Source organism: Halichoerus grypus, chromosome 2 (assembly GCF_964656455.1).
Source record: "Halichoerus grypus chromosome 2, mHalGry1.hap1.1, whole genome shotgun sequence".
NCBI classification, from domain to species: Eukaryota; Metazoa; Chordata; class Mammalia; order Carnivora; family Phocidae; genus Halichoerus; species Halichoerus grypus.
In genome coordinates, this window is record NC_135713.1 from 122,087,353 (window position 1) to 122,112,750 (window position 25,398).

Below are 25,398 nucleotides of genomic sequence, written 5' to 3' on the forward strand. Positions count from 1 at the left end.
TCAGAACAGAGACTGCAGAGAGGTCACAACAGTGGAGAGTCTTCCACCCTCCAAAAGGCATTTCTTCATTAATATATTCTGCTCGGATTGCAGCACGGAGCCAGGGAACACACAGAAGGAGAAAAACTCTCCAGGGCCAGCTGTTTCTCTCCCATGGCTGAGAGGGGCAGGGAAGGTTGGCCTTATTCGGATGTTTCAGTGATGGAGAAAGTAAGGCTGTCCCTCTGGCCTTGGCCCGCTTTTGAGCCTGCCTTAATGAGAGCCAGGATGGAAGTTTGCATCTGCCTTCTGTGGGGCTGGGCTTTCTCCATGGTAGCTGCTGTTCCATGGAAAATGTTGCACGTTTCTGTGCGTGAATGAATGTGTGTGCGCGCGTGGACGCATGTCTCTTCTAAATGTCTTCTGTTGGTAATGGGAGAGGGTGATTAGGGTGTGTGCGTTCATGCATTCCCCTCTTCGTAGGTCGTATTGCCTTTTCCAGGGCACATAGGTGAAGATGCTTGAATGTACCTTGTTCGTGGTGGCGATCACAGGAATATTGTGCTAAGATGCTCTTTGGAAGGTCTGGCTGAGAATGTGGAAGGACCTTGTAAACCAGTGCTAGGGTCACAGCTAATCCCCATAAATTCCTCTTGATTAGCAAAAAGCTGATCTCCCTGTGTTTGGGTCTGATTCATTTATATAATTGCAGTAAGAAATGTTCATTCATGTACATGCGCCCCCTTGGAGTATGGTCTGAAAACCTAAAGCCCTGTGGTGTGAAGAAACTACAAAACCCAGAAAATTCACTTCTGTCTGGGGATTTCTTAATAATCTGAGGAAGTTTCAATAGTCTCTATTATTCTGGGTATATTATTTACTGGTTTTATTTACTTTTCTATTCGGAGGTGAGGAAGCCAAGCCAAGAAAGTCACCTCCACCATTTTGCCTGTGGTATCTCTACAAGGGGGTGAATTCACCTCTCCTCAGGGGCCCCAGATCTGCTCAGGCTTCCTGATTTGCCATGGTAAGGTAACAGACTGGTTTCATGGGAAGTCTCCACATGAAGTACAGTGCCTGTTTCTTTCTTCCTTCCTTCCTCCTTTCCTTTCCCTTTCCCTTTCCTCCCTCCCTCCCTCCCTCCTCCTCCTCCTCCTCCTTCTTTCTTCTTCTTTCTTCTTCTTCTTCTTCTTCTTCTTTCTTCTTCTTCTTTCTTCTTCTTCTTCTTCTTCTTCTTCTTCTTCTTCTTCTTTCTTTCTTTCTTCTTCTTCTTCTTTTTCTTCTTCTTTCTTCTTTCTTCTTTCTTTCTTCTTCTTTCTTCTTCTTTCTTCTTCTTCTTCTTTCTTCTTTCTTCTTTCTTCTTTCTTCTTCTTCTTTCTTCTTCTTCGTCTTTTTAAATAAACTCTATGCCCAACATGGGGCTTGAACCCCTACCTCGGCAATAAAGAGTAGTATGCTCTCCTGACTGAGCCCGCCAGGCACCCCAATGTTTATTTCTTAATGGTAGACTTGTCACACCTGATTAAATGAAATTCACTCTCAAATATGACACTCCAGGTATGGCCTTGCCTGTACCATGCATTAGTTTAATTATGTTCTGGTAAAAACAAAACAGATTCTTACTGAACCTTCGCAAGTTACTGCATTGCCATTAAACAACAAAGAGACTTAGAAAAGAGTATTGTTCGAGAATCCTGAAAGGTCAGTGAGAACAAGAATGCCATTTAAAAGTGTTTCATTTGAAAATATTTGAAAAAGCGTCAACTACTAGGTTAATAGTAAGAGATAAATCAGGAGGAATGAGAAGGGGCTTCATATACCCATCAGAAATGACAACAATAAAAAAGTAATAACAACAGTATTCCAAAACAAGTAATCCAAATTATATTTCCTTCATCAGTTCTTTTAGTCGTTTGTAATTATTTTTTGTTCCACTGGCTCGTGGGTCAGTGGTTTGCTTTTATGAAGTCCTCTGCTTCTGCATGGGAAGGAGCTCTGGAACTCCACACTGTGTCTCACATCATCTGGCACTTGTCTAAGAAATATCACCTTGGAAGCTTGCAATGATGAGTCTGTTACTTGAGGTATCGATCAGACTGGGTACAGTTCTTTGCCTGAGGCTCTGAGACTGTCCTCCTTGGTTTAAGACCCACTTTCTGGGCTGTGACTTACTGCGGAGTTTTTATACAGGCATGAGGGGGAAGCAGAAACTACGTGCTGATAAGACCAGGTGGCTGTAGTTAACTTACTACATATGCAACAACATCCTCATGGAGGAGACTATACTCCCCTATCAGGGTATAATGCTTAACTATTTAATACAGATTTGATCAATGTTCACCCTGGGGCATAAGAATATACCATGGGCAGTGAAGGCAGTGATAAGTCCCTGGGGTCATTATATGAAATGCAACATTGAACTTAATAACATTTTACCTGGACACAGTGGAGGGAAGGCTGACCTTTTCCTTTGATTTGACAGTTCTTTCCATGAGGCTCTCACAAGCGTGGGGAGGGGGGATGGCGAAGGGGAAGGAGAGGGTGCAAGGGGGAGGTCAGGGCCACAGAAAACTTGGGATATACTTCCATAATCTTTTAGTATCAAGAAAGACTGGTGAGGTTGTTCTCTCCAGCACTCTGTCCTTGGATCTGCTTGGCAGCCATTTCTATTTTATGCAGAGGGTATTTCCATAAAGCTTGCCCTGAATTGAATTTCCACTTGGTAGGAGAGCACAGGTCTTCTTTGTCACTGGGGCTGTTCACCTGTCTGTGGTTTCACAAGCGCCTTATCCCTGTCTGGGCCCCAGAGTTGGGTTGGAGAACAGGGAGAACAGTGGTGAGCAGAAGCTTTCTAAGGGGCTCACCTGCCTCCACCTGTTCTTCTCCTTCCCAAAATGGTACTTCTTGTAGCCTCAACTTGGATCAGTGCTGGATGTGAGTGTCGAAGGTATGTGAGGGCAGGGTCTAGCACCTTGTCTTGCGAATCTCAGAGCGTTCTACTTCTTCTAGCCTTTGGTCTTTGAATTACAACATCTCCAGTTCTTGCAAATCAGAACTCTCTTGTCTCAGCTTTAAGTTTTAAGAGCATTTCTAGGAAGTCAAAGCCAAGTGGTTGATTATTTGTTCTCTTGATTTTTTTTTTTTTTTATTGGCATCTCTCCTTTGATGTGGTCCCTGAAGACATTGTAGAGGGTGGGGTCATCCTTGACTACCTAGGAATATTTCCTCTCACACCTCTCAATGATGTCATGACCTTTTAAATCTCTCATCTCTGTCAGGCCAGCCCCTAGAGTACAGAAAAGTGATTGTTTTATATATATATATATATATATATGAGACTGAAATCTCATCTTAAGCCTGGATTTCTGTGCTTTTTCTAAGAGTTTTCCAGAAAAGATTGGCCTCAAATTTCTCTTAGTATTTTCCAGTCCCCAATAGCCAGCCCAGTTAGGAAGTCAGTTCTTGTATCTGACATGAATGTTTTAGCTTGGGGGGGTTACTTCTGCTGCTTTTTCTTCAATCCTCAGTGAAGGATATGAGGCACTTGTTCCGTGATTTCTGCACAGTGGTTGAAAATCTAAGAGGAAAATAGAGTTTTCTTCCCATTAGAGTCATCAGAATACTTTTTTTTTTTAATAATTTTATTTTTTTTTTAAAGACTTTATTTATTTGACAGAGAGAGACACAGCGAGAGAGGGAACACAAGCAGGGGAAGCGGGAGAGGGAGAATCAGGCTTCCCGCTGAGCAGGGAGCCCAATGCGGGGCTCGATCCCAGGACTCTGGGATCATGACCTGAGCCGAAGGCAGACGCTTAACGACTGAGCCACCCAGGCGCCCCATCGTCAGAATACATCTTTAAACTAGCCAACATTTCCCCCCTTTCCAGCCTGAGCCTGGCCCCCTCCTGCCTGTCCTCCCTTCTCTCAAACAACCCCCTCCACCCCTGACCTGGGCTTGGCAGCCTTATTCTGTCCAAAGGAGGGGTTTGAGGCTCCCTCGTTGCTGAGGTGAGAATTTTGCAGCTGTAGGATATAACATCAGGAAAAGATGTCACTTCTCTTTTTCCATACCATGTTGAGGGGACCCTTGTGTTCTTGAAGATGCCTCCGGTTTTCCGTGAGGACCAAGGGATGGGGCCTCAGACCCCGCCCAGAGTGACTCTGTTTTTATGCTTTACCACGTTACATTGCCTCTGTAGGAAAAGAGTTGGACCACCGGGGATCTTTGTGCTGGTCCCATTTGCCAGCAGAGGAGCCCGACGGCTCAATGAGAGAGAGAACCTTCCCTGAGGTCAGACAGTGGGTGGGGATGGAGCTCTCATAGCCCAAGCCTCCGGAGTCCCAGGCTAGTGCCTTTGTGCAGCTGGGGGGTGGGGGGACCTCACTTGTCCAAATCTTGGAGTGTCAGCCGTCAAGCAGAGAATGTCATGGTGGTCTCCACAAGCAGCAGTATTTTGAAGGCATTCTGCAGAATCTCTCCGCTTCCCTCCTCCTCTGTCTTTTGAGGAGGAAGTAGAGAGAACATCACTCTCTCTGAGCACAGCTCCTTCTTTGCTTCTGTTGGCACAGATTAGCTTTTGGAGAAGGGGGCTATGGATCAGCAGGTGACCTGGAATGCTGGAGAAGGCTGTGATGCTGTCATCTGTTCCCAGCCTGGCAGGGGCTGGGAGGTAGGGGTGGCCGGGGGGGGGGGGTGTGGGCGGCGATTGGCTCAGGCCAGGGAGGAAAGGGGATGACAGGTCTATGCGGCAGGGCCGTGCTGAAGAGGGAATAACAGCTTCCCGGCCTCTGAGCTATTTGAAACAGTGGAAAAATAGTCTGCAATGATTTTCTCTTCTCAAATGGTGATTACAACCCGAGGGCTAGATTCTGGGGGAAAAAAGTCCTGGGTTGACAGACGGTTGTCTAATTCCATTAGTTATCACAAGTGGAGTTGGGGGGAAGTGTTTAACCGAGAACAGGAGGTGGTGCCAGAGAGACAGGCTAAAGACTTCTTCCTAGCTGGAATGTCTCAGTGGGAAACTCCTACAAGAATCCTGCTGCAGAAGCTTCTAGCATTTAAAATGGAGGTTTATCTTTGTATCCAGGAAAGAACATTTTTCTTTAATGCTTGTTGTGTAATAGGGAGAAGGCCTCGGGCTTGCAAACTTGCAATTTAAAGGTGGTTTGTCTTCACCTTCCCATATCCATTCAGCTTCCTTCACTTCTGTGCTTCACGACAGCCAGAAATTAAACATGTAAAGGAACATTTAATTTTTAGGGCCTTGCTATTCTAAATGTCATGACCTAAGGGGGGAAAAAAAAAACTTAAATTGGCAACCGCAAAGAAGAGAAACTTACTAGTCAGGGCTCTTGGAATAACTGCTGACTTTGGTTTTAAACTCAGGTTCTTCCGCTTCTGTGAGTTCAGCTCTGCCAAAGTAGAGGTTCTCCTGGTCATTCGGAAGCCTATGGGGCAGCAACTGATGGGAGAGAGCTAAAGATACAAAGGGAGAGAAGGGTAAACTGAGGCAGAGGGTGGCCACAGTAGTAACTGGAGTCCAGAGAAGGGTCTGTGCTAGAAATTAGTGGCTTTGGAAGTTCGCCTAAATGGCACTCCTCTCTTGCCCTGATTTTTCTTTAAATTTATAAATTAATACATATTCTTTGAAATCTAAATGATTGGCAAAAGTGTCTCAGATTTCAGTTCTGTTAGCTTTTTGTTGTGTGTGTTTCCCATTATTTTCAATATACATATACTCATGGACTTGTTAAACTTTACTCATCCTAAATCAGGATTACATTCTATGTAATATTTTGTATCCTGCCACTTTTATATGTCATAGATACGTTTTCATCTAAGTACACAGATGTGTATTTGAGGGGGTGTGTCTATCCCCCTTCATCCTTCCCTCTAGCCGCCCTGCCCACACTGCTCTCTTGAGCTCCAGACTTAACCATGTAATGACCACTCAGCATTTCCATTTGATGCCCGTGGGCATATCAGACTTCATGTCCAAAATCAAACCCCTGATCTTTGCCCCCAAACTGCTCCTTCCTCCTGTAGTATTTACTATTTTAATAAATGCCACCTCTGTATTTTGATTTGCTGAAGTGAAAAGGAAATCCTCTTTGTCTCACACACCATAATCACGTTGACTGCTTTCAAAGAGATTTCCAAATATATCCGCTTCTTACCACCTCCACTGCCACTCCCCTAGTGGTCCAAGACATCCTCCTATTTTATTCTAATAGCTTCCTAATTGAACTCTGGGCCCCTCCATTCTCTTTTGAACGTACTCATTAAACCAGTTCTGTACAATGTAGGTCAAATGGTGTCATCCCCTGTTCAAGACACTCCAGTGGCTTCCCATCTTGGTAAGAGGAAGAGCGGACATCCCTTCAGTGACCCGCAAGGCCCAGTGTGATCAGATGTCCTGCTGTGGGTGGGTACCCATCTCCCGCTGCTGCACCCTTTGCTTGCTCGGCCCCTGGGGCAAACGGGCTTCCATGGGTGCCCCCGGGGGAGCCTGCCGAGCTCCTGCTTCGGGGTTTACACTACCAGCCCTCTCTGCCTGCCCCGTGTTCCCAGACACCTACACAGCGTGCTCCATCAGCCCCCTCTTCAAATCTCTACACAAAGGTCACCTTCTCGGGAGCCCCCCCAGCAGTTGCTGTCCCCCTTCCCTCCTTGTTTTCCTCTGTCCCGTGCATCCCCTTCTTCTTTATCACATTGACCTCTTTTCTGCACTGTCTCGTCTTGCCCACCTAGAACGGAAGTTACGTGAGGCCGTTTTGTCTGGATTCTCAACGAGTATTTGCCAAGTGTTGAACATGCTACCTCATTCTAAGAGTTGTCCTTTATATAGATGTACCATAGTCTACAGTGTTTAAAATGGCAATAAGAGATCATCTGTACAAGGTGCTTACCATGTGTACCAGCTAAGCACGTGATGTGTACATTTCTTTCCTCTGACCAAAGAATGTCCTCTCTTTCGCTGGTGGGAACATTTGTGATCCAGAGCATGCGGTACCGTGCCCAAGGCCGCATGGCTAATAAATGACAGAGCAGGGATTTGAAGGCTTTTCTGGAACTCATTCTTCTACACTCACATCAGACTGTGTTCCTAATCTAAATCGAACGTCCATTTTCCTGTGGAAAAAGAAAAACCCGCAGACATACAGCCACACATTCTCAAGTACCCCTCACCGTGCAGTGCGTGCTTTGTGCTCTCGGAGCCTGCCCACCTTCCCTGCGAGCCCAGCGCTCACAGGCTTTGTGCAAGGTGAGAGAATTAACGTCCCCGCTCATTTTCTTCTCTTCCTCTCTGGAAGCACGCTTGGCTCTCTGCAGTTTATCGCAGCACTGGCACGGGCTCATCGCTCACCACCCCTCCATCCTGGGCTCTTCTTGATAGCCCCACATTTCCGACCCAGCTCTTTAAAGATAAAAATTCATTTGTAATCTGTCCTGAAGTCGACTTTTCTTCCATTGCCCTGCTATCTATTGAAAAGAAAAGACAGCATACAATAAAAAATAAATTGAGATTATAATCGGAAGAAAGCAAGGGGCTGCCACCCCGCGGGCAGCCGGGGAAGGTGGGGCACCACAAGTGTGGTGAGAAGGGGTGAGCTCAGTTTCAACTGTAAACATAGAGTTCAGAACCTACAGTTGTTATGTCATTATCATTATTACCTCACTGGTGATGATGCTGATTCTCTGTTTAAAAACTACAAGTGGTGATTAGACATGAAGGAAGTAGGAATGTCGCCTTGATGATTTAACTCGAGGGATATGTAAGGACGGCAGATAAAGCACAGAATCAGCAGTCGGCTGCATATATGGTACTAGACATTCACATTGGTTGGGAGTGCAGCCAAAACAAAACAAAAACAGAACAGCCAGGCAGATCTCTTCAGTCTGAGGAGACGGAGGGAAGAGACAGATGGAAATCATGATGGTGTCATGGCAGGTAAAAGCGTGTGTTCCTTTCTGAACCCCAGAACAGTAGACCCAAGGACCCCTCCTTGACAAGAAGGAGCTTTGCTGCCAGAGAGAAGGCAGACCTACTTACACACAGGGGTTCTGCTGGGGGATCTCATTATTTCAAGAACTCCAATGTGCTCCAGGGAGAGGGAACTTCAGAACCACGGAGGTGAAGTTCTGGGAAGCGCAGGCGCCGTGATCCTGGGGTGGAAGAGGTGATGAGGATGACCAGGGGGTCGTAGGAAAGAGAATTCTGGCTTTCAGATTTCCCAGGGATGCAGTAGCGGGTGGTGCTGGGGGCACATCTTTCATGCTAACTTCCGTTGTGTAGCCGGATCAGCGTAAAAAACCAGCACAGCCCTCCTCTTCCCTATCTGCCTGGTATCCCAGGAAGGCAGTTACGCGGGCCTGTTGCCTCCTACCCCAGCCTCGAGGCCCCCAGTTTATTTTGGTCTCCTTGGCCTGGCTGTGCTCTGTCTATGCTTGAGTCTCTTAAAAGGCTCTTTCCAGCAGGTCACATGTGGAGGTGGGGCAAGGCTAGCAATCGAGTGAGTCTTAAGGGTCCCACCCCAGCAAGGGATGTGAGCATAGCCCCGGTGTCAGAAATCACCTAGGCAGGGGATACTGATGTTGTGAACCCAGATTTAGAAGTTGGATGTCTAAGACCAGAGAATTAGCGCAGACAGGGAACTTGATCAGAATTCTGATCATGTACCAATGCACAGGGACAAGAAATATTCCCCAAAAATGACTTGCAAAAAATTACTTTAAGCCAAGTTAAAAAAAAAAAAAAAAAACCCTTCTTTTTATGAGGCTGTTAATCCTATGGAACTGTTCCCCTGAGAGGCATGGCTGAGGCTGAAGAGATCTGGATTCCTGTCCCCACATCTCTTTACATTTTAGGATTTAGGAGACTCTGTCCTAAGGCAAGCTAATCCCCAGGGATTGTTCAGAGTGCTAGGACAGTTTTGGGGGGACAGCATTAGGTCCCCCTGCTCTATTGGCCTGATTGGTGTCGGGATCCCACCCTGTGACCAAGTTCCTTCAGGGTGGGGATACCACTAGCTGTCCCCAGGCTCCAGGACCTGGCATCTGCCCTTGTCCCAAACCTTCCTCCCCTGCCCCTACGCCCCCAGGTCTTAAAGGGTGGCTGCTGTGGGGTCTGTGATTCTGCACCTGGCAATGTGTCCTCTCCACTTCTGCCCCAGCTTTCCCTACAGATGGTTCACTGCGGTGTGCACTGCGCCCAGCACAGAGCATCGGCTGGTGCAAGGCATAGATTAGGCCGCCTTCAGTCATTGTGGAATGAATGAATTGATGCAATGTATAGACTATTGCAGTTTTCAAAGCGCTTTCCCATACTTGAAAAGGTTGGGTATCATAGGTGAATTAGGTCCCTAGCCTGAGGAGGCCGGCTCAGTGAGCGCCAGCTGCCGGTTGGTGGCCTTCTTAGGTCAGTCATTCTGGGGCTTGGCCTCAGGCTGGAACCTAACTGCTGTGTGTGTTTCTGGCTCCTCTGGAATGGGGACAGATGGCATCATCCACCCCAGCTCCAGGGCGGTCTTCTCCCTCCCTGTGTCCTGCCTCCCTGGTTTAGGCAAAGGGTGCAAGGTGTCTCTGGAAGCAAATATTTTTGCCTTGACGACAGAAGTGTAGTGTCCTTTGGAATAGAACGTTCTGTTCAGAGTTGAGTCAGGCTCTCATGAGCACACAGAGAACATTTCTAGGCGAAGGAGGGAATATCTGGAGCTAGCAAAAGTTTGTTCTCATTTGGATTGAGAGCTTCTAGTACAAGAATCATACAGATCTCTATGTTGTGAAGTAGCAGGATTAAATACTGATTATCTCTGTATCTCCTAGGAAGTGCCTGTTTGGGAAAGAAGTAGTGAACTGAAATAACACTGATCTGTGACTTCACATACCTTGCTTCTGGAGTCCTCTCAGGCCTATTTAAAATTAAAATTTAGGTGTGCCTGGGTGGCTCAAGCAGTTAAGGGTCTGACTCTTGCTTTTGGCTCAGGTCATGATCTCAGGGTCCTGGGATCGAGCCCCAGGTCGGGCTCCCTGCTCAGCGGGGAGTCTGCTTGTCCTCCTCTCCCTCTGCCCCTCCCCCTGCTCATGCTTGTTCTCTGTCTCTCTAAAATAAATAAATAAATCTCTAAAGATTTTTAAAAATAAAATCTAAAGCTTAAGGTGCCACTCCAATAGCTACTCTGTTTTGTTTTGTTTTCTAAAATTGAGGGCAGTGATTAAGTTTGGAGGTAGTGATCACGTGTCTTCATCCGTCATCCGTCCATCTGTTCATCTGTCTTTCCATCCATCTGTCCAGCCACCTGTGTGTCCACTCAGCTGTCCATCCATCCACCAATGACCCACCCACCATTTATTAAATGCCTATTCTGTGCCCAGGTCCTTTGCTGTTTCTCTCCTAAGTGGGATGATAAGAACCCTTAACATCAGATACATCAATAACATGTTGTTTATGTGTCTTCATGTGGAGTTCACTTACGTCCCAAGGTGATAGTTGTCTAGAGCTAGGATGTTTCTATCTCTTTATGGATTTGGGTTTGTAAGTCTGGTACTCCAAAGGCTTTTTATTGCCTTCTGAGTACTTTGTTAGACTTCTGACCTACTGCTACCATAGTCTCGGGGGTCAGAAGAGCTAGACTTCATCTCACACAGTGAAGACAAGGAAGTTAACTTAAAACTATGGGCATACTGTTACATTTTGGAACCTTTGATATTACTGGCGTGTGTATGCACTAAATTGTGACCTCCTTGAAAGTGGGGATTATGACATTTATTTATCATTATATCCCCAGCACAGGGTCTGTTCAATGAATGAACACAACTAAGTGTAAATATAAGTCTATAACATATCTATTACACTTTTAGTTAGAGCAGTATTTAAATAAATAAATATCCAGGTTAAACCGGGTCCCTTTCTACTGCCTGTCTGTTATGAGTTCCTGTTCATTCTACGTGTGGTAGAGACAGACCTCCTTCTTGGTTTACTCTGACACTTCTGATTGAGGTTGGCATCTAAAATCTCTGGGTTGTTTTCCCTAGTCTTTTTCTGTGATAACCCTAGCTGAATATTTGGCCCTTTGGAGTCCTGGTTTGTTGCCTCTTTGTCCATGAGCAGCAGGTTAAGGGAGTGGTCACAGTCATGGTCACTAGCGTACCTACTGTCTTCCGTTTTCCATAGAAGGTTGCTCTCCATCAGACCTCCCATGAGTCTTGAACTATGTATCTTCAAGTTTGGATGCAAACTCTACTCTGCTGCATTATTTGCCGATCAGGTACATAAGATAAAATTTGCTGAAAGGCAAGTTGCATAATTGTTGTGTGCTACAGAAAGTGTGGGCTGTGGAGTCAGGCAGTTGTGGGTTTGAAGCACAGACCCAGGACTTAATAGCTGTGTGCATTTGGGCAAGCTACTTAATTTTTCTGAATCTCCATTTCCTTATCTGCAAAAGCAGAAAATAAGGGCTATTTGGGGAGGTTATTAGGAAAGTGAAGTGAATTCTTGGAGATAATTACGAAAGCAGCTGGTTCTAATAGGTGCTCCGTGGATATCAGTTTTCCATCTTTCATTAGGTAATGCACACACACGCACTCACACACACACATACCCCCCATGTATGTGAATAACTTGATCTGTTCTTTGTGCAGTTCGGTAACACACTGCCTTCCCAAAGACCTTGGGGTTCTAGAATCAGTCTTGCCAACATGTAGCAGATACTTTCAGCTGTCATTCCCGTATCGATTCAGTTCTGGTTTTGTTTGAGGGCACGTGTGTCCAGCCATGTCCTAATTTTCCAGTCTCTCTTCAGCTAAGGGTGTGGCCCTTTGACTCAGTGCTACCCAATGCAACACAAACAAAGTCTTCTGGAGGTTTCTGAGAAAGCTTTGGCTTTCATGCACAACTGGTGCTGTCCCTCCTCCCTGCAGAGGCGTGTGTGAAGTTCGAGCAACCATTTTGTGACCGCAAGGTGAAAAGCTTGTGAATTAAAGTCTACCTATTGAGGATGACTGAGCAGAAACACAGGAAGAATGTGGGTCCCTGCTGAACCGACATCATCACTACTATCTGCCAACTTCTTATGTCACAGAGTAAAGCTCCATGAACTTATGCCACTGTTAATCAAGCTTTCTGTTACTTGCAGCTAAACACAGTTTCTAATCAACATAGAACACATTCCTTTTAAAGATCATTTGCTTTAAGACGGGCAATATTGGTGTGAGGCCAGGAGCTCCCAGGGAGTCAAGGACAGTGCCATCTTGGTATCTGGGGAAGGGGAGACCTGAGATGGCCTCAGGAGCATCACTCAGAGTACAGCGACATACTGCGAGTGTCTCAAAAGCATGTAGATCCCAGGACTGGGTGCAGGGGATTGGATTGGTTTGGAGTGGGAACCTCTGACCTGTAAGTGAACTATGGTCACATGTCAGGTGTTCCTTATCCCTTGCAAAGACTACTCATAGGGGAGCAGAAAGCATATTCTAAGGTGCAGACTAGTGAGGCATGTTGGACCAGAACACACTGTCCGTGGAGGTGAGCAGAAGGAACCCCCCAGACGGAGCAGATAGCTGTGTGCTCAAAGGCAGTAGACACATGCAGATTTTTTAGTAACATTAAAAAATTTAGAGGAGTTGCACATGTTTGTGTTTGAGAAATTCTGAAAAATACAAAGAATAAAATTACCCATAGTCTCCCAAATGGAGTATAATCACATACCACTTTAAAATATTCATTATTAGCTTAATACTTAATAGTATCCCCATATCATCAATTATTCTTTTAAAACCTGATTTTTAATGACCGTGTGGTATCTGATTCTATAAATGTACTGTATTTTTTATAACTAGTCTGCTCATTAACATTTAGCGTCTCTCTAATTTTTCATTATTACAAACACTGCTTTTGTGAACATCATTGTGTATTAATTTTTCACGTATCTTAATTTTTTTCATAGGATACATTCCAGGCAGTAGAATTTCTGGGTACAAGGATATGCAGTTTGTAACTCTTTGGTTGAATACTAGCAACATTTCTCCCAGAAAACATACACCATAAGCAGTGTATGAGAATACCTATTCAGAGGTACTTACCAACTTTAGAGACTATGAATTTTAAAATAATTTTTTCATTGCATGGATAAAGAAAAAAGGTACTTTCTTTAGTTAGAATTTAGCAGTACATAACCAACACTCCAGTGGTCAAATAACAGTGGTTTAAGCAAGAGAGGGTTTATTTCATTTTCCTACAAAGTAAATCAAGTAGTAGGATGTCCAGGGCTGGTGTGGGGCATCTAAATCATCAAGGACCCTTTTATCTTGTTGCCATGGCTACGTTAGCATGTAACCTCGTGGGCCAGCATGTCTGCTAGAGCTCCAGCCATTTTGTCTGTAATCCAGTCAACAGGAAAAAGGGAAGAACAAAGAACACACTTCTTTACTTCTAGCAGACCTCTACGAATCCGGATGTAATCCTGCTTCCATCTCTGTGGCCGACTCAGTCTGCATTTGAGCTGAGTCTAGTCACGTGACCCTACCTAGATGCTGAGGAATGTAGACTTCTCAGCTCAAAAGCAACAAGCCCTCTAAAAATCAAAGTTCTTGTTACCAAAGAAAAGCAGAAGAATGGATCTTGGGAGGCAATTACCTGACTCTGTCAGAGTTTGGTATTTTTTTTACTTCTTCGACGACAGTGCAGATTTAACTCTTATTTTTTTATACATATGAAAAAAAATAGAGGCCATTTGTAATTCTTCTTTACGGATTGCCTGCTGTACCCTATGCTTTCCTTTTTAGGGTGTGAGTCTTTTTCTTAGTAATTTGCAAGGTGATTGTTTTACATATTAAGGATACGAATACATCCTATATATTTCACATTTTTCCGCGATTTGTCATTTGCCTTTAATGGTGTTTTGTGATAGACTCGGGTTTTGATGTTTTCACCCAGTCAGGTCTATCATGCTTTTTCTTTTGGAGTTTCTGCCTTTGATGTATGTTTAGAAATCTCTCCCCAACTCGGAGGCCAGATAGAAAGTTCACCTATGTTTTCATTTTGTTCTTTCATGGCTTGAATTTTTCATGTTTGATGCATTAGGCCAGTGGCATTGGGACAGGAAGAAATAGTTGGTACCGTGAGCCAGTGTGGTTGAAGCTTTCAATGGGCAGTGCTCACTCTTACTCTGCATAATGGGCACTATTTCCTCTTCTCTGTCATTACACTTCATATCTTAGAAAGCTGTGTTCATAACCCACTCATGGATTGTGACCGGGAGTTGAAAAAATACTGTTTTAATCCATCTAAAGCTTATTCAGAGGTGCATGCTGGGAAATCGAACTATGGGTTCTTTTTTGTTTGTTTGTTTTCTTTTCTAAATAGCTAGTTTTTGTAATGATTTTTACTCTGTCATCTTTTCATGTAACAAGTTACTCTTTTTTTCAAAAAATGTTATGGCTCTTCTTGCCTATTCTCCCAGATAATATTAGAAATCATTTTGAAAACTTGGAGAAGATGAGATTTAGATTGAATTTCAAAGTAATTTGAGACGAACTGATAACTTTACAGTTAAGTTGTTCCATCTGGAAACATGGCACATCTCTTGATCCAAATTTCCTTGGGAAAGGTCTGCAGTTTTCCTTTAATAGAGGCTCCTGTATTTCTCATTACATCTGTAGCTGGAAAGTTGATGTTTGTGACTGCTTTTTGTGAATGAAATCTGTTTTCTATTTTTGTTAAAATGATTATTTCTTTCAAATAGGAAGTCTTGATTCTGATAGTTTCTCATTTTATCATTTTGGATCTCTTCTATAGAAGATGATCTCCTCTCCTGTGTTGGCTATTCTATTTTATTTTATTTTTATTTTTATTTTTATTTTTTTTTAAAGATTTTATTTATTTATTTGAGAGAGAGAGAATGAGAGACAGAGAGCATGAGAGGGAGGAGGGTCAGAGGGAGAAGCAGACCCCCCGCTGAGCGGGGAGCCCGATGCGGGACTCGATCCCGGGACTCCAGGATCATGACCTGAGCCGAAGGCAGTTGCTTAACCAACTGAGCCACCCAGGCGCCCTGGCTATTCTATTTTAAAAGTAAGAGAATGGACCTTTGTTCATTGAAATCGCTCAAGGTCATGCATGTAGCAAATGGCAGAGGCAGAATTTGAATCTAACTCCTGAGCCTGGGATTTTAATAAAGTACTTCATTCTATTCAGTATGTGTATGTTAAACTTCTTTGTTTGTGTCTTACTCCTTTGGCTGGAACTTCCAGAATGGAGTAAATAATATTGCTTTACCAAGAAACCCGTAGTATGGTGACTTCATATTTTTCTGAGGCACAAATGTGAATCAGGGCTTGTGAAGGCCTTTGCCCCGTTTGTCCCTCTGGGATTGGTTTGGGGAAGTCCTCATACATCACTTGTGGAAGGGCCTCTCCTCACTTCCTTGGGTGCATTAATTTTTGGTCATTCTTCAGGTTTTGATCATTATGCACCTTAAAAAAAAAAACATTTTGAGTAGAGTTGACACACAATGTTTCATTTTTTTCAGGTGTACAACGTAGTGATTCCCCAAGTTTATACATGATGCTCAGCTCACCACCAATGTGGCTGTTTGTCACTATACAACGCTATTAAAATATCACCGAGAATATTCCTTTGGCTGTGCCTTATACCCATGACTTACTCATTCCGTAACTAGTAGCCTATATCTCCCACTCCCATTCGCCCATTTTGCCTTCCGCACTCCCACCCCACACTCCCCATCGGTTTGTTCCCTTTATTTGGAGGTCTCATTCTGCTTTTTGTTTATTTATTCATTTGACCATTTTAGATTCCACGTATGAGTGAAATCATATGTATTTATCTTTCTCCACCTCACTGATTTCACTTAGCATAATACCCTCTAAGGCCATCCATGTTGTCCTAAATGGCAAGATTTCACCCCTTTTTTGGCTCTGTAATATTCCAGTGTGTGTGTGTGTGTGTGTGTGTGTGTGCGTGCACATGTGCACGTCCATGCTTGTGTATTTATGTATGTATACCACATCTTCCTTACTCATTTATCAGTGGACACTTAGGTTGTAGAATGCTTGGGTACTTTGGTGGAAGTGCAAACTGGTGTAGCCACTATGGAAGACAATATGGAGGGTCCTCAAAAAATTAAAAATAGAACTACCATATTATCCACTAATTCCACTCCTGGGTATTACTAATTTAAAAAGATATATGCATTCCTATGTTTATTGTGGCATTATTCATAATAGCCAAGATAGGAAAGATCACTATGCACCTGTTATTTTCAGCATTTGGTATCCAACAAAATTCTATTTTCTGAAGTCATTATTTTAATATTCTTGTTTTGTTACATAAACTTTTTATTTTAGAAAAGTTTTAGATTTACAGAAATATTGCAGAGATAGTAGAGTTCCCATGCACCCTGCACCCATTTGCTCCTTATTGACATCTTTTTTTTTGGTATGGTACATTTGTCACAGTTAATGGTCCAATGTTGATACATTATCATCAGTTAAAGTCCATATTCAGATTTCCTTAGTTTTTCCTAATTTCCTTTTTCTGTTCCACACTTTCAGCCATGATACTACAGTACATTAGTCATCACATCTCCTGAGGTTCCTCCTGGTTATGACATTTTCTTAGACTTTCCTTGTTTTTGATGACCTTGACCATTTTGTGGTGTACTGACCAGTTGTCTAGAATGTCCCTCAGTTGGGGTTTGTTTGATGTTTTTCTCATGAGTAGACTGGGATGACGGGTTTTGGAGAGGAAGACTATAGAGGTAGAGTGCTACCGTCCCATCATATCAAGGGTACATGTTATCAACATGACTTAATGCTCTTCACGTGAACCTTGATCACCTGGCTGAGGTGCTGTTTGTCAGGTTTCTCCACTGCTATTCTTTTCTTCCCTTCTCATACTGTCCCCTTTGGGTGGAAGCCACTTGGCACAGCCCACATTTACAGAGTGGGGAGTTAATACTCCATCCCCTTGAGGATGGCGTGTTTACATAAATCATTGGGAATTCTTCTACACCAGAGATTTGTTTCTTCTTCCTGATTAATTCATTCAACCATTTATTTATGGACTCATAAGTATTTATTTTGTACTTGAGGTAATAATCCAGTACTAACTATTGAATTAGTCCAACCCTAAGATTTTGTTGTGCAGATTGTTTCAGCTTTGGACATTGGAAGTTCTTTCTGTTGGCTCCCATGTCCCTTTGATATACTCTCATTGTAGTTTATTTTATTTACCTATTTTTGAGCACTTCTTTATTTTCCAGCCCTACCTGGTACCTCAGGCTCATCTTGTATATTCTTTATCCCCACCATAGAATCCCAGCCACTTCTCCAAGTTGCCCTGGTTCCTTTTACCATAGAATGGTACGAGAAGCCAAGATTTGGGTATTAGGGTCCTAGGTGCGCTTGTTACTACTCTAATGATGCTTCTCTGCCCTTTCAGATGACAGAGCAAGGACATAGATGTGTGTATACTAATAAACTCACACATACACCTATAAATTCTATTACAAATCCATCCTTATCTATATTAAGCTATATAGGAGTTTATACTCTTGTCTTCAATTCTAATCCATTAGCACATGGATCTTTCTAGCCTCCTCCCTTGTTTGTCTTTAAATTTCCACTCCAACAGTGAGAAACTTGGTTCCCAGCATCTGCCATCTCTTTACTTAATTCTTCCATTCCATTATGCTTGTAGAGCGGTATCAGAATTGTTAACTCCTACCTCTACAGGAAATGACTTTATCATTTAGAGCACTGTGTTTATGTATAGTTCTTTTGCCTTTAGTCGTATAGTCTCCACTCATTTCCAAAGCTACTCAGGTTAGCACCTCTGTCATCCAGATAGATTGATTTCTCATATTCTGCATTTCATCCTAGGATCTCCCGACTTGTAAATGATGTTCAAACATTTGCATACATTAAGATTCTCTGTGCTGCCATGTTCTGTGGGTCATGACAAATTTATAGTGTCATATATCCGCCCTTACAATATCATAAAGAATAGGTTCACCACTCTGAAAAAATTCCTTGTGCTTCACTTTTCAACTGTCCCCACTTCCCCACCTCACATCCCTGGGAACCACTGATCTGTTCACTATCTCTATGGTTTTGCCTTTTGTAGAATGTCCTATAAATGGAACCGTACCTTATGTAGCCTTTTTTATGAGCATTTTTCACTTAGCAGTATTCATGTAAGATTCAAACATATTTTAGTGGCTTGATAATCATTCCTTTTTATCACTGAATAGTATTCCATTATATGGAAATTTCGCCATTTCTTTATCCATTCACCTAAGAAGGACATCTTCACTGCTTCCAGTTTTTGCAATGATGAATAGAGCTGATACAAATATTCCAGTATAGCTTTTTTGAGTGTTGCCATAAATAATATTTCAAATTAATTGGGTAAATACCTAGGAGTTCTATCATTGGGTCACATGGTAAGATGTTTATTTATTTATTTATTTTTTAATTTTAGAGAGTGAGAGAGAGCGGAGGATGGGGGGAGGAGCAGAGAGAGAAGGACAAACAGACTCCCCACTGACCATGGAGCCCTGCACAGGGCTCGATCTCAAGACTCTGAGATCATGCCTGGAGTCCATCTCAAGACTCTGAAGTCATGCCTGGAGTCGAAATCAAGAGTCGGACGCTCAACAGACTGAGCCACCCAGGCGCCCCAAGATGTTTAGATTTAAAAGAAATTGCCAAACTGTTTTCCTAGGTGGGGATACTATCGTTATTCCTGCTAGCAGTAATGAGAGTGTTGCTTTGCATCCTTGCCAGCAATTGGTATTGTCAGTTGTTGTTTTTGTTTTTTTTAAAATTTTATTATATTAGTCACCATACAATACATCATTAGTTTTTGATGTAGTGATCCACGATCCATTGTTTTCGTATAACACCCAGTGCTCCATGCAGTACGTGCCCTCCTTAATACCCATCACCGGGCTAACCAATCCCCCCTCCCCCCTCCCCTCTAAAACCCTGTTTGTTTCTCAGGTCCATAGTCTCTCATGGTTCATCTCTCCCTCCAATTCCCCCCATCCATTTTTCCCTTCCTTCTCCTAATGTTGTGTTTTTTTTTTTTAACTTTTAGACATTCTAATAGGTTTGTGGTGGTGTGCCATTGTTTTAATTTGCATTTCCCTAAAGACAGCTGAGGTTGAGAATCTTTTCATATGGTTATTTTACATCTTACTCAGTGAGGTATCTCTTAAGATCTTTTGTGTATTTTTTTAATTGGGCTGTTTGTTTTTCTGTTGTTGAGTTTTAAGAGTATTTCTTTTTGGATACATGTTCTTTGTCAGATATGTGTTTGCAAATATTTTCTCCCAGGCTAATGTTTTGGTTCTCGTGACAGTGTTGTTCACAGAGCAGGAGTTTTTAATGTTAACGAAGTCCAACTCATCTTTGTTTTCATGGGTCATGCTTTTGGCATTATTTCTAAAAATTTATTACCAAACCCAAGGTCAGATAGATTTTCTCCTCTCTTCTAGAAGTTTTATGGTTTTTCAATTTACTTTTTGGCATATCATCCACTTTAATTATGTGTTAAGGTATAAGGTCCCTGAATAGATTCATTCTTTGGCATTTGGACATCTCATTGTTCCAGCACCATTTACTGAAAAGACTATCCTTTCTCCATTGAACCGAATCTGCTACCTTTGATCCTTTTGCAAAGTCAGCTGACTACGTTTGTATGGGTCCGCATCTCTCCTCTTCTGTTCACTGATGTGTTTGTTGACTTTCTCACCACCATCACACTATCTTAATTATTGTAGCCTTAGAGTAAATCTTGAAATGTGGTGGCTGGAGCTCTCCTACTTTGTTTTTCTTCTCCAGTATTATAATGCTCTCTAAAATTTTTGTAATATAGAATATATATATATTTTTTTTTTAAAGATTTTTTTTTATTTATTTATTTGAGAGAGAGAGAATGAGAGAGAGCGAGCACATGAGAGGGGGGAGGGTCAGAGGGAGAAGCAGACTCCCTGCCGAGCAGGGAGCCCGATGCGGGACTCGATCCAGGGACTCCAGGATCATGACCTGAGCCAAAGGCAGTCGCTTAACCAACTGAGCCACCCAGGCGCCCTGTAATATAGAATATTTTTTAAAAAAGAAATAGGTTTGGTCCCCAGCCTTTATGCATGGAACACGTGCTTTGCCTGGGTCATGCAGTGCTGGCCAAGCATGTAGTGGGCCCTTGTTTGTCACTTGCTGATTTCCTGGAACCAGGCCAGTGTGGGGGAACCCCCCCCCACCTTGGCCAGAGTGGGAGGCCAGCGGATGGTCTGGTGTGGCCACCTCTGGGGGCTCTTGTGTCTCAGAATTTCTTACTTGCAGTTCCCAGAAGAAAACTCATTCTTGGTGGAGATCATTCATGTGAAGAGATAGGAAGCGGTTTGTGATACTGATGGTTCTTAACCAAAAAGTCGAGATCTGATCTAAACTGGAGCTCAGAACTAAGTGAGAATGAGAGTACTGACCACCGCACAGAGAAACCAGAAAGGCAGGTCATGAAACTGGTTTGGCTAAGGCTCCAGCCAGCGTGAAGACTTCTACGGGTCACATTTATGCTCTGGTACTGATTTGGGACTTGGTGACTATCTCAGGAAGGGCATCCATCCCTTAGGCATTCTGTGGGTCTACATTTGCAGAATGTTCTTTCTCACCTGCCTTGCCTTGCGCCCAGATATGCTTGGAGGCTGTCTCTAGTATTTGTCTCCTCTCTGCAAGGCATATACATGCTCAGTGATGCATTTTCCAGCCAAAATGCAGTGCTGGGGCGAGGAGACATATGCCCAGTGTGGATTGGCAGCAGATGGAGCTCATCAGGATGCATTAGAACAGTTGTCCAAGCCCTTGTGAAGTGCTAGCCTGCTGGTAACACTGTCCTTCCCACCTCTTTGGATGCCTGGGCGGGCCCGCTTCAGCAGGAAGCCAGCCGGTACTGACGGCCCTTTTGCTGCAGGCTCGGAGCCCATTCTCTGCTGGCACCACTGCCCAGTGGGCCCTGTGCCACTGCTGGACAGAGACAGAGTGGGGAGTCCAGTGCAGGAGGAATGACAGAAACCCAGGTAAAAAAAAATCTAGCTGTGAGTGACGGCTCCAATTTAACCTTCAGGGAAGCTCTCTGAAAAGCCAGCCCTGGCAGACCCAAGCTAGCAGCTGGGTTTATTCCTTTTCAAGGCATCTAAGCAATGAGTGGGTTACACGTGGAGGCCTTTGGTCCTCCCCTAACCGGAGGAAGGCTGGCATGGGAGGGAAGCTGTTGCTTAGGTGATGCACCTGCCACCTGTGCACCTGCGGATGTGCAGCATTGCCCTGGGTGTATGGGAGGCAGGCGCCCGGATTCCCTTTGAGTGGGCTGCTCTTCTTCTCCTACAGGGCCTGCCCAATGTGGCGGCTCAGGAGAGGTCACCAGCAGTAGAGGGTACATAGCCTAAATCATCCCCAGGGCCCTGATGCCAGGACTGTGCCTCCCTCTGGGCCATGGTTAACAAAGCCCTGCCTGCTGAAGGCATGGGGCCTGTTGGTGGGGCTGAGGGCACCTTGTGCAGGCATGCTCTGGGTTTGGAGGGGAGCCAGAAGGATGGGAGACAAGGGTCTGTAATCTGAATTTGCAACTTCCAACTCGGGTCTTCTGCAAAGGCAGTGTGCGAGGTGGAATGACATCACGGAGTCGTAAGCAAAATTCAAGCACCCCACCGGTCATCATCAGCATGGATGGGCACTGAGGTCCTCAGGGCGCAGGATTCATAATCTCTTTGTATGTACCTCAGATGTACCCCAGTCCTGCCAGGGCTCCTGGTGGGAGCACAGAGTCCCTCTTACAGAAGCCCTGGCTTGGCAGTCAGAAAAGCAGAGTGCTGGAATGTCCTGTTTCCATCTTCAGACAGATCTGTGTTTGATTCCGAAACCTACTCATTGGTTGACTTTTAACAAACACTTGAAGCACTTTGAATTCATGTCTTCATTGGAGGAATGGGATCCTAACAATGACACCTCCTCATGAATTGTTCTGGGGTTTAAATGGAATAATCACTGAAAGCACTTGGAATAGGACCTGGTGTATAATGACCTCAAACTAAAAAAAATTGTTGTAAGTAAACCCTGCCCCCAATGTGGGGCTTGAACTCCTGACCCCAAGATCAAAAGTCGCATGCTCTACCAACTAAACCAGCCAGGTGCCCCATAATAACCTCATAATACATGCCATTGTTCCCACCACTGTCCTCCTCCTCATCATCATCTTTGTCATTATTGGCAATAGGAAAGTTTATTGAAAAATATCCTTCCCATTCTCTATCATAAGAGCATTGCATTAAATCCAAATCACAAAACCCTCCTTGCTTCCAGATGCCTGCAGGAATATACATTGTACACACAGAGTTTCTGCTCTCATAAAACTCATACCTTCTAGGGGTGAAAACTCATAAACTTATTAAATCTCAATAATCATTATAAAAATAAGCAATGCCATATGTGGTTATTGATTGCTGAGAAAGCCAAAATAATGGTATTCATCTGTTTACAAACAGCCCTGACCCACAAGGTCTTCTCTTGGTTCACATCACTGTCAATCTGTGTCGCAGAGATACAATTTCCCTGAAAGGTGGAGGAGAGCCAGAGAGGAGAGAGAGAAGCAAATCAGAGCTTCGGCAAATCTCACTGTTCTTCTGTTTTGGCATAAAGGAGATGGTCCCTTTCCTCTCTCCTGTCTTCTTCCTTCTCTACTTCTTGAATCTCCCCTTTTCCAGCTCTCCTTTCTTCACTCTCAAACCCCCCAGTCGCTTGAAACCTTGGCACCCAGCAGATTTCTGCAGGGGGAGAAGGCAAGGGGCGGATTATGTCTACTATGATCTTCCTTTTCCTGGGCCTGCTTCTGCATGTCCTCTACCTGGTTCTTCCCTGCTGGATGCCTGCATTCTGTATCCACAGAGTTTCCATGGGGTCTCAGAGGTACAGATTTCCCCTGAGACAGAGTAGTTGGACATCCAGTGACATCTTCCACGAGTCGTGGAGTTAGGTGACCTGAAGCGTGGATCTCAAGTAGCTGCTTCAGTGTCTTGCCTTCTCCTTTTCAGAAGTGGAGAGAATTAATTCAGTGGCTGTTCTTCCTTCAGCCCAGTCCTGAGGGCTTCCCCCCAGTGTTTGCTGTAATAATTATACCCCCAGGAGGGATGGCTCCACCCCCAGGCAAGAGTACACCTCTCAGCCAGCTTGCAGGTAGGCAGAAATGTCTGCTGGCCCTAATGCCTCATTTCCCAAAGGCATTTTTCTGTTCACTGACAAACCTGAATTGGCCTCCGCCACAAAGCCGTTCATGTGATCATTAAAATATGTAAATGGTGGGGCACATGGGTGGCTCAATTGGTTAAGCGTCTGCCTTCAGCTCAGGTCATGATCCCAGTCCTGGGAACCCCGCATTGGGCTCCCTGCTCAGTGGGGGTCTGCTTCTCCCTCTGCCCCTCCCCCGTTCATGTTCACACTCTCTCTTGCTCTCTCTCTCAAATAAATAAATCTTTAAAAAATATATGTAAATGGAGCTCCTTGCACTACTCCCCCAATGTGAGGGAGGCTAGCCCCTCTGGGTCACCTCTGCCTGATCAACTGTGCCGTGGCCTTCAGCTATCGGGTATAGGGGACTGGGATTTCTGAAACTTCATTTGTATGTTTTATTATTTCCAATGCATATTTATATATCAGGAGAATTTTTGTTTTTTTTAGGTTGGGACCTCTTGAGTTCAAGGAGCAAACTCCACCTCAAAGAAATCTGTAGATGAGGTTGAGATATGTGCATGATGATCTTGCAAGCCCCTTGTCTTAGTTGGAGGGGACAGTGAATGGTCATCTACTTTTGTATACTAAACCACTTAGATGCTAGGGATTATCTGTTACAGTAGCTATCATTTCCCTATCAAGTACAGAAATTAATTCAGAGAGTGTTGATCGAGTACCTGTTAGGACGCAGGCATTGTGCTAAGTGCTAGGACCCCGCCTTAGCTACGGCTGCTGTAACAGAGTATTACAGACTGGGGGGCTTAAGCAGTAGGCATGTACTTCTCACAGTTCTGGAGGCTGGGAAGTCCAAGATCAAGGGGCCAGCGGGTTCTGTTGCCTCACAGTTCTGGAGGCTGGGAAGTCCAAGATCAAGGGGCCAGCGGGTTCTGTTGCCGGTGTGGGCCTTCTGCAGACCGTGCCTTTTTGCTGTATCCTTACATCTCGGTGCAGAAAGATTGGACTCTGGTCTCTTCCTCTTCTCATAAGGACACTAATTCCATTATGGAAGCTCCACCTTCATGACCTCATCTCGACCTAATGACATTCAACAAGTCCCTTTTCTTAATACCATCCCACTAGGGGTTAGGATTTCAGCATGTGAATGGGGGTGGGGTGGGCACACACAGTCAGTCCCCACACCACAGACCCCAACAGCAAAGAATTAGCAGGACTGGTTTGCTGTTGAGGAGCTGATAATCCAGGGCAGCACTCAGCCAGCCAGCGTGCTGGGCACGTGGTGCTCCCATCCGCACGTTGACCACAAGACGACAAGGGCTCTCTTTTTATGCATCTTCATGTCCCTGCTATCCATCTGCATGCATTCCCATGTCCAGTGTCTAGTAGCTGTTTGAAAATGTTGTCCATGATGGCTTGATGTTGACCAGAGGCTCCCGGCTCTTGGAGGAGAGATGTGGTCTCCTGTCTTTCCTCCTAAATAGGAGAGAAGGATGCCTTGCAAGCAGGTACACTGTCTGAAATCAGCTTTATTTTTTCATTGTCTTGTAGAAAAGGGAGCTTAAGCCTTTAATTGCTGTTCTTGGAGCCAGAGCGCCTGCTGGTTCTAGCGGCTGCCTCCATTAGCATGTTCGCCTCTCCCCGGGCTGCCAGCCTGGTAATCTGAAAGGGAAATAAATTCTCTGGTTGGGGGTGGCGGGGCTCATTGTTGCTAACTGCTCGTGGTGTCTATCACTGTCTCACCTCTCCTTTTGAGGAGAGAAATCAATAGTATTTTAAATGTCTTGCTAAGTAAGTGTTTATGAAGCAGATTCCCTAGGGCTCAGCCCAGGGCAGCACTCAGGGCAGACGAAGTGCCTGGAGCAGGAAACGCTGCTGTGCGGCTGAAGGGCCTCACTCCCACCCCATTCCTGCCTCTTCTCAGCAGGGGCCTGGGCTCTGGGAGCTGGCGGCTTGAATTGGCATGCTCGGAGGGTGACAAGGACGGGCAGCGGTCAATCCCTAATAGTTCCCTGGGAGCTGTTGAGTGCCAGGCACCACCCCTGTTCTCAGAGAACTCTCTGTGGGGCAGGAGATGGACGAATAGGTCACGACAGTGTGTGATGTGTCACAATGGTAGGCGACAGACAGACGGTGCTGAGGGAACACAGAGACGGAGC

The 25,398-nt window shown here is 44.5% G+C and overlaps 1 protein-coding gene across 1 annotated transcript in view; it reads left to right on the plus strand.

Moving 5' to 3' along the window:
- Positions 1-25,398, plus strand: part of SPOCK1 (SPARC (osteonectin), cwcv and kazal like domains proteoglycan 1) — a 557,700-nt gene that overhangs the window by 453,294 nt on the left and 79,008 nt on the right. The window lies entirely within an intron of this gene.